The sequence below is a fragment of the Eubalaena glacialis genome, chromosome 6, assembly GCF_028564815.1.
Source record: "Eubalaena glacialis isolate mEubGla1 chromosome 6, mEubGla1.1.hap2.+ XY, whole genome shotgun sequence".
Classification (NCBI taxonomy): Eukaryota; Metazoa; Chordata; class Mammalia; order Artiodactyla; family Balaenidae; genus Eubalaena; species Eubalaena glacialis.
This window is the reverse complement of record NC_083721.1, coordinates 2,713,644-2,732,900: the sequence shown is the minus strand read 5'-3', so window position 1 is coordinate 2,732,900 and position 19,257 is coordinate 2,713,644. Positions and strand designations below refer to the sequence as shown.

At 48.6% G+C, this 19,257-nt stretch overlaps 1 long non-coding RNA gene across 1 annotated transcript; it reads left to right on the top strand.

Moving 5' to 3' along the window:
- The first annotated feature begins 1,212 nt into the window (after positions 1–1,212).
- Positions 1,213–1,750, top strand: LOC133093107 (uncharacterized). The gene is made up of 2 exons (XR_009701226.1): positions 1,213–1,290; positions 1,389–1,750. It is a non-coding gene; the product is annotated as an uncharacterized LOC133093107 (long non-coding RNA).
- Positions 1,751–19,257: the final 17,507 nt, after the last annotated feature.

Genomic DNA, 19,257 nt, shown 5'->3' with positions numbered 1-19,257 from the left:
TTGTCCCGAAGACAGGGCAGCTTCCCGCCAGGTGCCCTCTGCATTCCACATTCTGGAAGGCTCCCAAGAGCAGACGTCCAGTGAAAGGCAAGCCTGTCTCTGCAGTCACACGGGTTTCCAGCCGGCACCCCCCACCCCTGATGGGCAGTCACCCATCCTGCCTTGGCGCCGCGGTGCTGGGAGACGGCGGGGTGGGCTGCCAGGGGCAGGGGTGAGCAGCCACTGCCCCGGGGCCCTTGGGAGGCTGCCTGTCAAACAGCACAGGACACGTGATCCCCGAATCCAAACTCCCGAGGCAGAGAGCTCTGCCGGTGGGCCACGTGTGGCCGCCGCCCGCCTCCTGCACAGGCCATCTGCTGCAGGGCTCTTCCTGGCTCTCTCTGCATGGCGTCCCCTGCCAGGGATGTTGGGGACACTTGGCTCTGTCCTCAACGCTGTGACATCTGGACTCTGCAGTTTGGGTCAAGATAGAAAACGGGTGGAATGTTCCTGAGACGAAACCCCTCATCCCACTGTCCAGTGGTCCCCAGACCACATCGAGTGGGTCAGAACGCTGTCCCTCTCCTGGTCATAATACCCCTCACGGGCTGGCGATAGAATGTCCCCTCGATTTGTCTTAGGTGGGAAGTGGAGCCCGCAGAACTCTCTGAGGCCTTACAGCGGACAAGCAGGGGCAGCAAGACAAGGGCCTTGGGTGGTCTGAGCCCAGATGTTCTAGCAGGTACGGAAGGCCACGCCCAGATCCCCCACCCCCTCCACGTGGCTTGTGTCTGCCTTAGACATCTCCCACCAGAGAATCGGCAGAGACTCCAGCCCAGGCTTTACGGCTGGGACCACAGGCCCGCCCCTCCCTCCAGGACCCACCTGAGGAGGCACGGACGGCCCCCCACCAACAAAAAATGTGACCCAACACCCCAGACTTCTCCCCGTTGTCCCCAAAGCACGAGGGACTGGTCAGACTTCTGCCCCTACCAAGCTGCTCCCGTCCCCGTCCCCCCGCACCCTCAGGAGGGCCTGAGGCCGTTCCCTCTCCTTCAAGGGCGCAGGAAAAGCTCAGCTCTTCTCGGGTTCCTCCTAGGGCACCTGGTGGAGTCCACACTCGTGCTTTGCGGCCGACTCAGAGAGGCAAGGCAGTGGCGGGAAACACACACAGTGGCAGATTCCTTCCCAGTCCTCAGGCACCGGCCCCACAAGGCTGGACGCCTGCTAGGCTGGTGACTGACGTGGCCACAGGCAGGGAGGGGACATCAGGGCCAGAGAAGCCCAGGTCCAGCGGGAAGAGGCTTCCAGGTCAGCAGGGCCACGGGGACCCTCCGCTGGAGGCAGGAGGAGGGACAGGATGCAGTGTCTGCTTTTAAAAGTCACGTATTGATTTTCTTGCGTTTTAGAAAAAGGCAGAGCATCAGAACCGTGATTGCAGGGATTTTATCCCTATGGCCAAGACTGAGTCAGTAGCGATGTTAGCCTTGAGCTGACCGAAGGAAAACTAGGAAATGAGAACACATCTTGGACCTGCTAAGACCTTGCTGTGGACCATGAATGACGGAAGGGTGGGCAGCATGGAGCTGGCCCGGGCTCTGCAGACTGTTTCTGGAAAGGGCCAGGGAGTAAACAGTTTAGGTTCTGTGGCCACTCGGTCACTGTTGCAACCACTCGGCTCCGCCCTTGTACGGTGAAAGCCGCCGTGGACGACAGGCAAATGAGTGGTCGTGGCCTTGTGCCAATAAAACTTTATTTGTGGGCCCTGAAATGTGAATTTTGTATAATTTCCACATGTTGTAAAATCATCACTTCTTCTTCTCCTTCTCCTTCTCCTTCTTCTCCCCCTCCCCTTCCCTCCCCCACTTCCCTCCTCCTCCCCCCTCCCCCTCCCCCTCCTTCTAGCCATCTAAGTGTGTTAAAACCATTCTCAGCCAGAGGGCTGGATACAGACAGGCCAGCTTTGAGCCATAGCTGGCGACCCCGATCCCGTCTGATGCTCTCATTTGTGGATGAAGCGACAGACCCAGCAGTGGGCGGGGACTTGCTGAAGCCCACAGGGCACGCGGGAGCAGAGCCTAGACTGGGGCAGCCCCACGCTTACCCACACTCCCTGCTTCCGCTTCCGCTTCCTGGGGCTCCTGGGGTGCCCCACTGGGGTGCCCCACCCCCTGACCTCAGCAGCACCCTGCTGAGTGGTTCTGGAGGCTGCGGATCTCAGAGCCCAGCCTGCGGGGACCCCGGAGACTTGAATGACCCCCCGCCCCCTGCTGCCCCAACTCCACACCCACCTCCTGGCTAATGCGACTGGCCCAGGAGTGGACGCCAAGCAGCACGGTCGGGCCTCCGTGGAGGCGGAGAGGAAGGGGCTCTCGTTCCTCTGGGGGCTCTAAGCCGGACCACCATGCAGGCCTTGGAGTGCTGCAGCCAGGACCCCTGTCCCCAGACTCCCGAGGAGTCCCCTCTGCGGGGAGAGAGGCCCCACGTGGAGAGAACCGGGGCGGGAGAGAGCAGAGAGGGGGAGGCACCCAGGCCGCCGGGGGCCCCGAGGCCCACCCTGCCCAGGACTCCCAATAAACTCTATTTTTGCTTTAAGTTATTTTGAGTTGGGATTTTGTTTTTTGTTTTCTGAAGTTCCATATCTTGAGCTCGCCCTTGACACTTCCTGAAGGAGAACCACACAGAGGATGCTGGGCCCAGAGCTCACGGTAAAGCAGCTGCGCCGCAGGGCCAGGAGTCGGGGAGGGGCTGCAGGGAGGAATGTGAGCCGACGGGGGGCCTCACACTCGGGAGAGAAGATGACACCCCGGGAAACCCCGCACCCCTAGTGGCCCCTCCTTAGAGCTGCCCCAGGAGACCCTGGAACACGGCCTCGCAGGCATGTCGCCCTCGCCAGGAGCCCCTTCCCGGCCCATCTGCCCCCGACCCCTCCAGGGGGTGCTGACACCACAGCCCAAGCTGTTGCTGCACCAAGATGAGCAGCTGCGCCGGAATATTCCAAAGGCCCAGGAGGCTGTCAGACTGTGATGTGTGATAAAATCCCCCAATGTTCCAGGACAGGAAACCGGTTTAACCTTAGCATTTCCCTGCCGATGGCTCCCGACCGTCTCACAGCACAGACTGGCTGGGGTCCTGCGAGAGGACATGCATTGATCCGAGAGGCCATGCATTGATCCGACAAGGGCCTGAAACACCTTTTGGTACGTGGCAGTTGGCAGAGACATGAATAAAAGATCCATTTGACATTAAAGCATCCCTTCTCTAAGGCAGCGCTTTATTTGCCTCTGAAGGGGATGAGGGCCTGAGGGGGAAGCTGCCCGGAGTGAGGAGGTCAGCGGCCAGGTGTGGACACCGCAGCCGCCTCTGAGCATTGTGACAGCAGCCCAGCGGCCGAGGGCCCCCCCGGGGAGCTGAGGCTTGGCCCCGCCCACCAGGACACCTGGGTCCCGGGGCTCCTGTGGGAAGGGCATGCTGAGCCGGGACCTGGCCGGGCCTGTCCTGGCTGGGGGCCCCAGGGGGCCTTGATGAAGGTGGACTTGTGTGCAAAGGGAGGAGGGGTGAGAGGGGCCTCCCTGCCCTCTCTGGGGAAACCAAGGCAGGAGGGGAGCCCGGGCGCTACCTGCGCAGAGGACAAATCCCAGAGGACCTCCACCTGCAGGCTGGAGAAGCAGAGGGCTGCTGGGGATTGTCCAGTGCAGAACCCGAAGCGCCGCTTCTTCCCACATCCCCGCCTGACTTGCACAATGTTCTGAGGAGGCCTCGGTGGGGAGAAAGCCGCCTGGGGAGTGAGGGTCCGGCCTGCCTGGAGCCCTCCCGAGATGCCTTAGAACCAAGGGGGTCCTTTAGACCCTTGCTTCTTTCAATGCTACATCAAAATTGTCCAGTGTGGCAGTTTTTAGCATAGATATAGGAATATGTGTGTAGACCCTGCGTAAGAGCATGAATCAAATTGATTAGCAGAAGTGTATTTTTCCATAATTTCCTTTTTTTTTAAATAGTCCTAATCTATTTTTAAAATTTATTTATTTTATTTGTTTATTTTTGACTGTGTTGGGTCTTCGTTTCTGCGTGCAGGCTTTCTCTAGTTGCGGCGAGCGGGGGCTACTCTTTGTTGTGGTGTGCGGGCTTCTCATTGAAGTGGGTTCTCCATATTGCGGACCATGGGCTCTAGGCGCACGGGCTTCAGTAGTTGTGGCACACGGGCTCACTAGTTGTGGCTCGCGGGCTCTAGAGCACAGGCTCAGTAGCTGTGGCGCACAGGCTTAGTTGCTCCACGGCATGTGGGATCCTCCCAGACCAGGGCTCAAACCCATGTCCCCAGAATTGGCAGGCGGATTCTTAACCACTGCGCCACCTGGGAAGCTCTGCCATAATTTCTAAACAGCGCCCCACATATAATGACTGTGGTTTAAAACCCCTGAAAAAATGTTCAAGAAAGGGTTGACTCCTCCGGCAACTTAACTGACCTCTTGAAGGCCACGGCTGAATTGAAGTAAGTTCTGGAAACAGGAGGTACCTAGGTCACTTCAGGATATAATCCCAGAGGGACTCTCTTCACCCCCAGACTTACTTCTCCTCCCTTCCCCTCCCCCTCCTCCCTCCCCCTCCGCCTCCCCTCCCCCTCCCCCCTCCCCCTCCCCTCCCCCTCCCCTCCCCCTCCCCCTCCCCTGCCTCCCTTCCCCTCCCCCTCCTCCCTTCCCCTCCCCCTCCTCCCTTCCCCTCCCCCTCCCCCCTTCCCCTCCCCCTCTTCCCTTCCCCTCCCCCTCCCTTCCCCTCCCCCTCCCCCCTTCCCCTCCCCCTCCCCCTCCTCCCTTCCCCTCCCCCTCCTCCCTTCCCCTCCCCCTTCCCTCCCCTCCCCCTCCTCCCTTCCCTTCCCTCTCCTCTCTCTCTCACCAGCTTCCCCTCCCACTTCCTGCCACACACTCACCATCCACTCCCTTTTCCAAACAGAGCCAGCAGCGCCAGGCCCCTCTTGCCTCCACACCATTACAGGTGGTCCTGCAGGTGAGCCCTCTGACCTCCCCCAGGGCTCATGTCAACCCCACGTGCCAGGCTATGGATCCCACTGAACCAAACTTGGGTCCGTAACCACGGATGCAGCTGCTCTGGAGTGACATCTGATAAAGGAGCTTGGACTCAGATGCTGGCTTTCCTGCCTGTGCCCCCCACCCCCGTCCCACCCCTTGACTGAGAGAGGTCAGCCGTCCTGGACAGACTCTCCTGCTTGAGGCTCAGGAGAGGAAGTCTGGGGATGCCTGGCCCCTGGGGGCATTGAGCCTGGCGTCCTCTGTGCTAGTTCTGCAGGGCCAGCGATGTCATATACAGAATAGCTGATAATTAGCCACCAGCACAATCTGGCTGTGGGTTCCTTGCCCCCAGTTTACGGCTGGCACCTCCTCTGCACAGTCCTTACACCTCCCTCCCTCCTGGGGCCTGCGAGACCACAGCAGAGTGAACCCCAGTTGCAGGATTCACCAGGACCACTGAGCAGGTGAAGGGTGGGGGCCCAGGGGGATGGAGGGGATGCTCAGGGCTGACGCTCAGAGGCCCATCATGTGGGCAGCTGCATACATGGTTTAAACCCTTTTATCCTCACTATAAAAATAATACATATTCATTCATAGAGAATTTGAAAATGAAGAAAACTATTAAAAAAAAAAAAGAAGGAAAAAAAGCACCAGCAATCCACCACACAAAGAGAACACTATCAACATTTTTGGAATGTTTCCTCCCAGCCTTGCCTGTTTCTATGCATTTTAAAAACAGAGTTAAATATTTTATGTGGGTGTTCGAACTGTGTTTTCTTAGAGTTTGGATTTGTCTAGTCAGCATCCTTTTGTCACAGAGCCAATGGTTTTAACTACATGTTCTTATTTTCTGTATGCTTGAAAATACAGGGAAGCTCTCCCCTCCCTGACTGGGGAGATTACCCTTCCTGGGGCCGCCAGCATTAGTGACTTGAAGGCTCACTAGAGCTCCTTCACCTGCAAACTAACCAATCCCAATCTATAGCCCCACACCTCCTTATCTAACCTCACACAAAGCCCATGTTGCCCCTGCCCCAAACCACTCCAGGGCTGGGTACCAGGCAATGAGAGACCCCTCTGTAGCTCAGAGCTTGCCAGGGTTATTTATACGGGCCAGTCCTGAACTGTGTCCCCTGCCCTGCCTTGCGCTTCCTGCAGAAAACCCGATCAAAGCTCTGGCCTCGGCCCTCCCCTTGCTCCTTCTCCTGCCTCCTGGCCCAAACCCAGTGCTTCCCCAAGGGGCCCTGCATGGCGTATGTGCCCCCTTCTTCGGGAAATGTAGGTAATAAAAAAAAATCTTCTTTCAATAGCATTGGCCTCTCCTTGTTGTAACCCACTCATACTGCTGTAAAATAAATCTCAGGTGTGATTTTCATACTGTGTGTGTGTGTGTGTGAGTGTCTCACTTTTGTCACCTAAGATGGTAACATGGATATTTTCCAATGTCATTAATGCTCTTTTTAAATGTAACTGTAATAGTGTATAATATCCTCTCCTATGGATATACCAAAATCTCTCCCTCTTTGGCTATATCTGGTTTGCTTCTATTATTTTTTTTTATTACCCTGAGATGAACATTTTTGTGAATCAATATTTTCCCATGTTTTGGGATCTTTCCTTATGTTAGACAGTCAGAAATAGAAGCCCTGGATCAAAGGGACATTTTCAGGTGGGGTATTCACATTGCATCCTCCAAAGTCTGTTTGCTTTTATGCTCTAATCATGGCCAGCACTGAGGATTATCAATTATGTGAAATTTTACCAATTTGACAGGGAAAATGTGGTGTTGTGGTTTGAATTTCTTTGGCTGCTGGTAAGGTTGGACTGTCCTCCCTGTATTTTGTGGTCACTGATATTTGCTTTCTTGAGAATTCCCTAGTCCTGTCCTTGGCCTATCTTTCAAATTGGGGTCATTGAGATTTTTTTTTACTTTGCATATTAAGGGGATTCTCATGGGTTGAATTGTGTCTCCCCCTGATTCATATGTTGAAGCCCAAACCCCCAGTATCACAGAATGTGACCTTATTAGGGAATAGGGTCCCTGCAGGTATAATTAGTTAAGATGAGGTCATATTGGAGCAGGTCGGCCCCTAATCCAAAATGACTGATTTCCTTATAAAAAGGGGAAATTTGGACACAGACACGTGCATAGGGAGACGCTGTGTGAAGATGAGAGCAGATCAGGTGATGTTTCTACAAGCCAAGGAACCCCAAAATTGTGTGCAAACCCCCAGAATCTAGGGGAGATCCCAAGATAGATTTTCCCTCAGAGCCCTAGGAGGAACCAACCCTGCCCACACCTTGATTTTGGACTTCCAGCCTCCAGAGCCAAGATAATACATTTCTTTTCTTTTTTAAAAAAAATTAATTTATTTAATTTATTATTTTTGGCTGTGTTATGTCTTCATTGCTGCACGGTGGCTTTCTCTAGTTGCAGCGAGCAGGGGCTACTCTTCGTTGTGGTGCACGGGCTTCTCATTGCGGTGGCTTCTTTTGTTGTGGAGCATGGGCTCTGGGCACACGGGCTTCAGTAGTCGCAGCATGCGGGCTCAGTAGTTGTGGCTCACGGGCTCTAGAGCGCAGGCTCAGTTGTTGTGGCGAATGGGCTTAGTTGCTCCGCGGCATGTGGGATCTTCCCTGACCAGGGCTCGAACCCGTGTCCCCTGCATTGGCAGGTGGATTCTTAACCACTGCGCCACCAGAGAAGCCCTGATAATACATTTCTATTGTTAAGGCTTTCTGCTTGTGTACAGCAGCCCCAGCAAATGAACACACCGATTAAACCCACATCTGCAATACTTACCAGTGTGGTCTCCAGTTATCCCATGTGGAGGATGAAAGGCACCTCTGGTCACCTCTCCCCAGGGACCCTGGTGAGGTTCCTAGGGGCTGGCCCTGCATGTCTCATGTCACCAAGGATGCTGAGCTGCCTGCACCCTTTTCCTCCTGGAGAGGAGCTGCAGGCTGTCCTGGAAGGAGCTGAGATGACATGACACAAATAGCTCTCTGACCCAAGCCCTCCTCCCATGGCTCCTGCTGCATTTGTCACCCTGGTGACTGGAGGGGAGCCGCCTGATGGGGGGCCTCCAGCCCCAGCATTTGATGGTTCCCAGCGTTCTCAGAAACGAATCTCCTGTAAAAGCTGCATAAGCCCAGGTCTAACAAAGCATCAAAGACTGAACTGCTTTTGCCCACCAGGTTGGGCAAATTCACTGGATCCTGAATGAGAGTCCCTAAACAAGGAGTGGCCAACCCAGCACAGATCGTTGGGGACAAGGATGGTGTGGACACAGAGAATGGCGGGACGTGGATGCAGAGGTCCAGGCCAGCACAGACCCAGGCCCCCTCGGCGTCTCTGTCCTGCTGGTCAGAGCCAATAGGGCCAGCCACACGCGTGCCAGGCTCGACTGTGTAGCAAAGGGATGTCGTTTCCAGCCCATGCACCCACAGCACTGCTCGTCCGCCACTCTGCTCTCCTCCCATCCGCATCCGTCCTGCTGTCAGGCGCCGGAGGCTGCACACCCACTGCCCAAGTGCACGTGCCCACCAGCTACTCCGTCAGCTCTGCCCCCGGGAGAGCCAGCAAGGAGGTAGGGTGGGGTTGGGGCTAGGATCAGCTCTTTTTCCTTCAAGGTGGCATCAGTGGCCACAAGGATCAGGGCAGGCATCCCCATCCTGCTCACGGTGGCCCATCGTCAGCACAGGTTCAGCAGGGCCGAGGGCAGCTCCTGGCTTGGGAGAGACCCTCCGGCCTTTCCCTCCTCCAAGCCCTTCCTGCCCCGCCTGCTTTCCCAGCATCCAGGGAGCTGGGCCCCCTGTTGGAACATCTGCTCCACCTGGTCTCCTGGTGGGATCCTGACTGCCCAGTGTACCGCCCTTAGAGCGTCACCAACCACCAAGTGAAGGTGCACCTCCAGGCCAGGCAGGGTCAGTGCCTGTGCCCTGCAGTCATGCCACAGCCTGTGTGAACACGAACGCCAGCGCCCCGCGCCTGCATCGCCGCTCCCGGGCCTCACCCTGCAGGTCCACGCGCCCACATACCACGGCTCGTGCAGAGGGCTGAGTGGCAGTGTCACTTTCAGCGGCAAACTCCTGCACTCAGGCTAACTATCCACGCTTTGCAGCGGAGGAGGAGCACTGACGCACATTGTCACCTGAAGAAGCCACAGTCCAGGACCACACGTCCCGCGCCACCGTCTCTGAACAGAGGAGGTGAGACAGCGCGTGTGCTGGTTAACGTGGGGACACCCTCCTCCAAGCCTGTACTCTTGTCTCTGGGAGGGGAAACCGGAGGAGGGAAGACCTCGTTGCATATGGACGCTGTTGTGCCTTTAGAACTTCAGAGTCTGTGCCACGACACAAAGCACGTGTGAGAATGTGCTGTTTGTTCAAAGGATTAAATTCCAGCAAAACGATTATTTTAGAAAAGATCCTGGCGTGCGAGGCAGGCAGTGGTGGGTAGGCAGACCCCTGGGAGTACACAAGGGCCCAGGCGACACAGGGCGTCAGGACGACCCCCAGCCCACAGCAGACCCTGGTAAACCAGAGGAGCTGGGCCCCCAGCAGCCCAAGCCCCAGGCCCACGGCCTTGGGGGCTCTGGTGAGGGAGGCTCTCCCCACCCCGAGGGCACGGGAAGGTTGTCTGGGGGCTGGCGAGTGTGCCTGCTGATTTAGCCATAATGAGTAGGTGCAGCCCAGAGTGGATGTGCCTAATGACAGGCCTTGGGGCTGCCCTGCGGAGCCAGGCCCTGGGACTCACTTCAAAGCCACACGCTGGCAGCGAGGGCTGCTGGTGATCGGAGCTGTCTGCACTGCTACTCCCCGAGGGTTTATGCCACCCCAGCCCCGCCAGCCAGGGGAGCCCAGCGGAGGCCGCCCGGTGCAGTGTGAAGGAAACAGGCCCAACCCAGCCCCATGTCGACAGGCCACTCAGCAGCCGGGAAGCTGGCCTGGCCACGCCTCTGATCGCCACAGGAGATGGCCAGCAGGGAGGACGGAGCTGCTGGAGCTTGAGCAGATGTTGGCACCAGAGGAGATGAAGGGCGGGCTGGCTTCTGTGCCCTGCTGGAGGTGAGGTCCATGATCGTAGATTGGCCACCATGTGTTCAGGAAGCATGACTTTTAACTCCGAGCTTCCACCGCAGGGGGCGCGGGTTCCACCCCTGGTCAGGGAACTAAGATCCCGCGTGCAGTGTGGTGCGGCCAAAAAAATAAAAAGGTACAAGAAGTATGACTTTTAATATGTTTATTCCAAGTGTATGTGCATCTGGACAGTGGATTAGGTGCTGGAATTTGGTTTCAATGTTTCTTTATTGAAACCTTTGGTTGAACCTTGTGATGGCTCGGCTCGAAAGCCCCTCCAGAAAGCTGTCTCTGTAGGTCTTGACTTGTGTGTTCTCTGCTCAGAGGCCTGCCTTCCTCCTCCCATCAGCTCAGTGCCTCTGTCCTCATGGCCAGCACCGTGGGCAGAAGGCCCTCCTTCCCCATTCCCTCTGACACTTGGATGCATGGCCTCCTCCACCAGGAACAGACAGATCCCACAGCGGACTCTGGGTCCAAGGGACCCGACCTCCTGCACTGACCCTCCCTGGTCCCCGGGCACACCCTGCAAAGGGCCAGCCAAGGTTGATGCCACTTCTGGGAGGTTATCACTGCCTTAGAGTCTGGAACTCTCTGGCTATAGCTCAGCAGTGCTAGCCTCTAAGAAGCCAGAATCAGACTCTGCACTTTAAACACAGTGAAAAAACATAGCAAATCTTGAATACTAAGATTCATCTTTTAGCAGTTTCACTGCCTACATATGTCTTTCCTGGCCCAAATAATAAAGTGACAGACACTGGGGTTCCTCACACAGATTAGAGTCTGTCCCCCAAATAAATGAGTTGCAACATTAACTAGTCACTGTTAATTAAGCACACACACAATTTACTCATTTTAAAAATAACCCACTTAAAAAGAAATTAGGTGATGTCAGTAAGATGGCAGACTAGGAGGTCCCAATGCTCATCCCCCCACAAAAAACAACAAAAACAATGAATAAACAGCTGCGTACAGATGAAAATAGCTCTGGGAGAACTCCACAGTACAATAAAGAAGCTGCAGAAACTCAGAGACACACAAAAACCGAGGATGGCCACGTAGACAATCACAGCAAACATTTTACCTGCATCGCACTGTCCCCTGGTCTGGCATACCTGGGTGCCGACAGAGACCCCTTGGCATGACCTCCCCCTGTGGGGGAAGGACAGCAGGATACCCGGGAAGCCCTCAACACCATGGCAGACACCTGCAGCTTTCACTGCCAAGGACCAACACCACCCCCCCAAGTCTTCACTACGCTCAACCAGCTGACACAAGTGCCTGGAGCCTATGCTGCTACCACCCACCCACCCACAACCCAAACCCAGAGAGGAAAGGAGCTGCTGCTCGGCCACCACAGAAAAGGAACCACCACTGCACCCTGTCACCTCTGGGCTGGAGTCGTCACATCCCCCATGATGGTGCACTCCCTGGAGCCCTGCTCCATGGCTGCTTTGCCCGCGCCCATGCCTCAGGCTCCCCCACATGCTGGACCAGCACCAAGAGAGATCCCTTGGCCACAGCTTTCCCGCATGAGGAGAAGAGGAACAGGAGGATCTCAGAAGCCTCCACCACTAAGGACCCCACAGCCCTTGCTGCCACCATGGACTCCTGCAGCCATGGTGGACACTGACCTCAGCTGGTGCAGCTCCACAGAGGCGATGCTGCTGTGCCCTCCATGAAGCTGGAATCACTGCTGTGCACGTTCATCTCCCAGAGTAGAATCTGTCACACCCACGCAGCTGGTGCCCTCACACCCACCTGTAGGTGAAGGTCTTTCCCCACTGAAGCCAGTCTGTAAAGTCTTGAAGAGGTGACTTTCCCTCAAATGCACAGACATTAACTCAAGTCTACAAGAAACATGAGAAACCAAGGAAACGTGACACCACCAAAGGAACACAATACATTTCTGGTAACTGACCCCAAAGAAATGGAGACCTACAAACTGCCTGACAAAGAATTTAAAATAATTGTCTTAAGGAAGCTCAGCAAGTTACCAAAGAACTCAGACAACTCAATGAAATCAAGAAAATAATACATGAACAAAACAAGAAGTGCAACAAAGAGATAGAAATCATGAAAAAGTACCAAAGAGAAATTCTGGAGAACAAGGATACAATGACTGGAATAAAAAGTGTGGTAGAGAGCTTCAACAGCAGACTCAACCAGGCAGAAGAAAGAATCTTCAAACTTGAGGACAGGCCATTTGAAATTATCCAGTAAGGAGAAAAAAGAATGGAAAAGAACAAAGAAAGCCTACAGGATTTATGGGACACAAAAGAGAACTAATACATGCATATGGGAGTCCCAGAAGGAGAAGAGAGGGAGAAAGGGGCAAAAAGATTATTTAAAGAAATAATGGCTGAAAACATCCCCAATCTTGGGAGGAAAGTGGACATCCAGATATATGAAGATCAAATGTCCCCAAACAGGATCAACCCAAAGGAGACCACTCCAAGACACATTATAATCAAATGGTCAAAAGTCAAGATTAAAGAGAGAATTTTGATAGCAGCAAGAGAACACTGCTCATCACATATATGGGAATCCTTATATGACTATCAATAGATTTCTCAGCAGAAACTTTGCAGACCAGGAGAGAGTGGAATGATGTTTTCAAAGTACTGAAAGAAGAAAAATGCTAACCAAGAATACAAGAAAAATGCTAACCAAGAAAAATTATCCTTTAAAAATGAAGGAGAGACAAATTTTTCCCAAACAAAAACTGAGGTAGTTCATTACTGCTAGACTTGCATTACAAGAAATGTTTAAGAGAGTTCTTCAAATTGAGATGAAAACACACTAAACAGCACGTGAAAGCATAGGGAAGCATAAATCTCACAGGTAAAGGTAAATATATATACATGGTAAATATATACATATACATATATATATATATATATATCAATGTAACCCTGTAAAGGTAGTGCATTAATCACTTTTACCCTAATATCAAAGTCAGAACATAAAAATTTGTTAATGGATACAGAATATTAAAAAAAGCAAACTCTGTCATAAGACACAAAATGTGTGTTGGGGAGGGCAAAAGGATAGTCTTTTCGTATGCAGTGGAAGTTAAGTTGTTATCAACTTAAAATAGAAGGCAATAACTATAAGATATTTATGCAAGCTTCAAGCCAACCACAAAGAAAAAAACCTATATTGGATACACAAAAGATAAAGAGAGAAAAAAAGGCAAATCACTACAAAAAACATCATAAAGCAAAGGAAGATAGCAAGAGAGGAAGAAATGGACAAAACAACTGGAAGGCAAACAGAAAACAATGAACAACATGGCAATACAAAGTTTCCACTTATCAATAATTACCTTCGATATAAACAGATTAAACTCACCAATCAAAAGCATATAGTGGCTGAGTGGATTAAAAACAAAACAAGAGCCAACAATATCCTGTCTATAAGAGACTCACTTTAGAATTAAAGGCACACATAGGCTGAAAGTGAAGGGATGGAAAAAGATATTTTATGTAAATGGTAACTGAAAGAAAGCAGGGGTGGCTATACTTACATCAGACAAAATAGGCTTTAAGTCTAAAACTGTCTCTAGAGACAAAGAAGATTATTATATAACAATAAAAGAGTAAACTCAAGAGGAAGATATAACAATTAAAAAATATATATGAGCCCAACATCAGAGTACCTAAATATATAAAGCAAATATAGGCAGATCTGAAGGCAGAAATAGACAGCAATACAATAATAGTATGGGACACCAACACCACACTTACAATAATGCATAGAGCATCCAGACAGAAAATCAATAAAGGGACAGCTGATTGGAACTACACTGGAGACCAAATGGACCTGACACATACAGAATTTTCTACTCAACAGCAGAAGCCTACATCTTCTTCTCAAGTGCACATGGAGCATTCTCCAGGATAGATCACATGTTAGGTCACAAAACAAGCCTTAACAAATATAAGAAGATCAAAATCTTTCCAAGTGTCTTTTCCGACCACAATGGATGAAACTAGAAATGGGTAACAGCAAGAAAGCAGGAAAATTCACGCATATGTGGAAATGAAACAACACACTCTTGAACAACCATTGGGTCAAAGAGAAAATCAAAAGGAAATTCTAAAAGTATCTTAAGGCAAACAAAAAGGAAAACACAACATACTAAAATATATGGGATGCAGCAAAAGAAGTAATAAGAGGGAAGTTTATAAACATATACATTAAAAAAAGAAGAAAGCTCTCAAATAAACAACCTAACTTTACACTGCAATAAACTAGAAAACAAAGAACAAACAAACCCAATATTAACAGAAGGAAAGAAATAATATATTAGAGAAGAAATAAATCAAATAGAGGATAAAAATAGAAAAAAAGTCAATAAAACTAAGAGTTGGATTTTTGAAGAGATAAAAATGACAAACTCTTAGCTAGACTAACTAAGAAAGAGAGAGGGTTCAAATAAGTAAAATCTGAAATGAAAGAGGAAACATTACAATGGATGCCTCAGAAATAAAATGGATCATAAGAGACTATTATGAACAATTATACACCAACAAACTGAATAACTCAGGAGAAATAGATATATTCCTAGAAACGTACAACCTACAAAAGCTGAGTCAGGAAGAAATGGAAAGCCTGAACAGACTAATAACAAACAAAGAGGTTGAATCAGCAATCAAAAATCTCCCAACAAAGAAAAGCCCAGGACCTAATGGCTTAACAGGTGAATTCTACAAACATTCAAAAAAGAATTAATACCAATACTTCTTAAGCTCTTCTAAAAATAGAAGAGGGAACACTTTCAAATTCATTTTATTAGGCCAGCATCACCCTGATACAAAAACCAGGCAAAGACACTATAAGAAGAGAAAACTACAGGCCAGTATATTAAAAGGATCATACACCATGATCAAGTGGGGTTCATCCCAGGTATGCAAGTATGGTTCAACATATGCAAATCAATGTGATACTACCTAGCAACAAAGTGAAAGACAAAAGCCGCACGATCATCTCAATAGACACAGAAAAACCATTTGACAAAGTTCAACATTCATTCATGATTAAAACACTCAACAATATAGGTATAGAAGACCATACCTTAATAAATAAAGGCCCTATATGAAAAGCCCACAACTAACATCATTATCAATGGGGGAAAACTGAAAGCTTTTCCTCTAAGATCTGGCACAAAGCAAAGATGCTCACTCTTGCCATCTGTTTTCAGCATAATATTTGAAGTCCTAGCTAGAGCAATTAGACAAGAAAAAGATATAAAAGACATTCATATCAGAAAGAAATAAGTAAAATTATCTTTATTTGCAAATGACAAGATCATATATGTGGAAAACCCCAAAGACACAACAAAAAAAAAGTAGTGGAATTAATTTTAAAAATTCAGTAGGGGCTTCCCTGGTGGCGCAGTGGTTGAGAATCTGCCTGCCAATGCAGGGGACACGGGTTTGAGCCCTGGTCTGGGAAGATCCCACAAGCCGCGGAGCAGCTGGGCCCGTGAGCCACAACTACTGAGCCTGCGCGTCTGGAACCTGTGCTCCGCAACAAGAGAGGCCGCGATAGTGAGAGGCCCGCGCACCGCGATGAAGAGTGGCCCCCGCTTGCCGCAACTAGAGAAAGCCCTCACACAGAAACGAAGACCTAACACATCCAAAAATAAAAATAAATAAATAATAATTAAGAAAGCAACTTAAAAAAAAATTCAGTAAATTTGCAGGATACAAATTCAACATACAAAAACCAATTGCATTTCTATACATAATGAACAATCAAAAAAGGAAATTAAGAAAATAATCCTATTCACAATAGCACCAAAAAGAATAAAATACTTAGGAATAAATTTAACCAAAAGGTGAAAGACTTGTACATTGAAAATTACAAAATATTGATGAAGGAAATTTAAGAGGACACAGTTAAATGGAAAGACATATTGCGTTTATGGCTTAGAAGAATTAAAATTAGTAAAATGTCCATACTACCCAGAGATCTATAAATTCAATGCAATAGCTATCAAAATCCCAATGGCATTCTTTATAGAAATAGAAAAAACAATCCTAAAATTCATATGGAACCACGAAAGACCCTGTATAGTCAAAGCAATCTTAAGCAGGAAGAACAAAGCTGGAAGCATCACATTTTCTGATTTCAAATTTTATTACAAAGCAGCTATAGTAATCAAAACAGCATGGTACTGGCATAGAAACAGACAATATACACCAACAGAACAGAATAGAGAGCCCAGAAATAAATCCATGCACATATGATCAATTGATCTTCAACAAGGGTGCCAAGAACACAAAATGGGGAAAGGACAGTCTCTTCAATAAATGCTGTTGTGAAAACTGGATATCCACATGCAGAAGAATAAAACTGGACCCTTATCTCACATCATATACAAAAATCAACTCAAAATGGATTAAAGACTTAAGCATAGGACTAGAAACTGTAAAACTACTAGAAGGAAACATAGGGGAAAAGCTTCTTGACACTGGTCTGAGCAATAATTTTTTTTTTTAATATGAGACCAAAAGTATAGGCAACAAAAACAAAAATAGAAAAATGGGATTATGTCAAACTGAAAAGTTTCTGTATAGCAAAAGAAACAAACAGAGTGAAAAGGCAACCTAAAGAGTGAGAAAGAATATTTGCAAACTATATATCTGGTAAGGGGTTAATATCCAAAATATATAAGGAACGCATACAACTCAATAGCAAAAAAACAACCTGATCTAAAAATGAACAAAGAAGGATTTCCCTGGTGGCACAGTGGTTAAGAATCTGCGCTCCCAATGCAGGGAGCCTGGGTTCGATCCCCGGCCAGGAAATTAGATCCCACCTGCATGCCGCAACTAAGAATTTACATACCGCAACTAAGGAGCCGGCCCAACCAAATAAATAAATAAATAAAAATGAACAAAGACCTTAATAGTCATTTCTCCAAAGAAGACAGATATATGGCCAACAGATACATGAATAGATGCTCAACGTCACTAATCATCAGGGAAAAGCAAATCAAAACCACAATGAGATATCAGTTCACACTCATTAGAATGGCTGTTATCAGGACAAAAGCTAACAAATGTCGGTGAAGAGGTGGAGAAAAAAGAACCGTTGTACACGGTTGGTGGGAAATTGTTATAGTCATTATGGAAAACAGCACGGAGTTTCCTCAAAAAATTACAAATAGAACTATTTTATGATCCAGCAATCCCACTTCTGGGTATATATATTGAAAGGAAATGAAGTCAGATCTCAAAGAGAGATCTTTACCCCCATGTTCATTGCAGTATTATTCACAATAGCCAAGAAATAGAAACAACCTAAATGTCCACTGAAGGATGAATGGATAAAGAAACTGTGATGATATATATTTATTTAATAAATATATATTATTTTATATATTTATAAATATATATTATTTATTATTTATAATATTTTATTTATATTTTGTTTATCTATTTTATATTTTATTTATTATTTATAATATTTATTTATTATTTATAAATATATATTATTATATTTAATTATATGTATATAATTAAATTTTCCTTTTAATAAAAAGGCAGATACTATATATGATCTCACTTATATTAGAATCTAAAATAGCAGAACTCATAGAAACAGAGAATAGAATAGAGGTTGCCAGGGGCTGGGGGGAGGGGGAAATGGAGAGCTGTTGGTAAATGGGTACAATGTTTGGTTATAAAAGATGATAAAGTTCTGGAGCTCTAATGTATAGCAATGTAACTATAGTCAACAATACTTCCTTATATACTTGAAATTTGCTAAGAGGGTAGATCTTAAGTGTTCACACCACACACAAGAAAGAATGAAAGAAGAAAGGAAGGAAGGAAGAAAGAAAGGAAGGAAGGAAAGAAGGAAACAAGGAAGGAAGGAAGAGAGAGAAAGAAAGGAGGGAGGGAGGGAAGGGAGGAACGAAGGAAGGAAGGAAGAAGGGAAAAGGGAAGGAAGCAAGCCAGCCTACCTGAGGTGGTGGATATGTTAATTAGCTTGATTATGGTGTTCATTTCATCATGTATATGTATATCAAATTATTAAATTGTACACTTTAAGCGAATATAGCTTTTAATTGTCAAGTATTTCTTTTAAAAAAGAAATTAGCAATGGCTTGGTCTTATATCCAAAGCTGGATCCCCACTGAACCCCCTGCTGCCTGTGAGAAGGAGGACCCCCGTAAAGAAGCAGACATCAAAACCTGCCAGCACGTGAGTCCACAAACCATCACATTTGGGTAGCGCTGGGGCTTGGGTCTATACAAGAGGGAACTGGTGTCATCATAGCTCTTTAATACTTGGATACATTGTTTCCAGCCAGTCCTTCCACCTGAGCAGCAATCCCACGTGCAAGGAGAGAGATGGAAAGTCCTGTCCTGAGTCTGAGTGGTCTCCTCTCTAGCTTAGCCCGAGTACTGAGCATGGATGTCTTGCATCCCAGGCACAGAGGTTTTCCAAAAACATGCATCTGTCTGCATGGCCTCCAGTGGCAAGCGTTCTGATCTCTGCTTCCCAGATGGAAAAAGCAGGGAGGTTAATTAAATCTTTTGTTGTCCCACGTGGAGTTGGCTTTGGGGCTGGGAGCAACCTTGAGACTGGCTCTCTTCGACCTTGGCTGAGCCTAGAAACAGCTGAAGGTTCCCACCCCTGTGGGCAGCTCCCAAGCCAGCCCACGGAAGAAACCGGGGTCATATCTGCAGAGATTTGTTTTCATTCTTATAATTTATAATTACTTTGTTCCTCTGAGTTTCCAGGAATAAGAAACTGTGCCTATCAAACAAATTGAACAGCAAATTATTTATGTTTATATTGTTATGTGAGAAAATCTGACCCTTGCAATTAACAAATGGACACATTGGGGCAGCTTCTGAACAAAGCCGCATTTTAAAATACTCAAAAGAATGAGTAATGTCCGGCCCTGGGGCTCAGCTCCCCTCTCCCTGACTTGCAGACTGTCCTGTCCCCCAGGAGTGCCAGCAGCTTGTAGCCAGGGTCCCCATGAGGCCACCTCTGAGCAGACCTCACACCAAGGGATGTCCCCTCCCTTTCTTGAGAAGCAAGAGCTGGGTGGGTCCTGCCTCAGAAGCAGAGCCTGAGGCAGGGGTTCTTTTGAAGGTGATTTATTGGGGGAACTGATCCCGAGCTTTATGAGGTGAATTAAGTTC